Genomic DNA, 1,033 nt, shown 5'->3' with positions numbered 1-1,033 from the left:
TGCCTTTTCTTGTCGGAAATTTTCTTGAGAATTTCTTAGCTTTGTATTTGCTCTTTTTCGCTTAGAACTAGGGAGTGTGACAAGATTCCCCGCCATAGCGAAAATTGTCATGGGACCGACACTTTAAGCGTTTAACGTAATCCGCTAAACGATTACACCATTTATTATGTTTTATTGTTTTTAAAATGTCTAGTCGGGTGTAAAACCCTTGGGACGCCATGGACACGCCAACTGTACATTTTCACAATTTGTTATATTTGCCATATTTTGTTGGAACATTATCATCTGTGGTGATACACGAGACATTTCAACTACTTATGGTTGAGTTCTTTCATTCGCTATTTAGTTTGGTCGGTCGAATCGCCATGTAACGCTCATGGGCCGACAAACTTAATTGATTCGCTGATTTGTTAATTGTGTTGGGTCATTCAAATTGCCATGTAATGCTCATGGGAGGCCAACTCACACATTTGTTTTGATTTTGGTATGCTAATAAGTTGGGAAAACAAAATGCCATGGAAAGCTCATGGGAAACTCAACACATCAAAGAACATTCGTTATTTGTTCATTTGTTTATTTGATTATATACGAAATTATTTATGATTTGATTTAATTATTATTCTATTATTCAATTATGTAATTAATCAATTCATTACTTACTAAATCATTTTTGAATCAAGATCTATTGATTCGATCTATTCATATACTCAAAATTTTATTCCCTGATCGGATACAAATTCTTCATTGATCAATAGTCGGTTCCCACGAGCCAATCAAAACAATTTACACTTTATTGGTTTTCACCTATTCATCTTATCACGTTATGATATTATTGAAATACCTATTAATTTAAATAATACTATTGCACTATTCAATAATCAATGGCTTTCTTATACTCATGGTAACATATTCATAAATTTTTAAACTTATCTCAAGTATTCAACTTCAAATTTTAATTTGTTAAAACATGTCAAACTTTGATAAAACTCATTCACTCATTAAATTAACTCCTTAATTTTCAGTTTAGATTTTA

This window comes from Bidens hawaiensis, unplaced genomic scaffold (genome assembly GCF_021521415.1).
Source record: "Bidens hawaiensis isolate Kalapana, Puna unplaced genomic scaffold, B.hawaiensis_p1.1 tig00010300_1, whole genome shotgun sequence".
Lineage (NCBI taxonomy): Eukaryota > Viridiplantae > Streptophyta > Magnoliopsida > Asterales > Asteraceae > Bidens > Bidens hawaiensis.
This window is presented reverse-complemented; position numbering follows the sequence as displayed.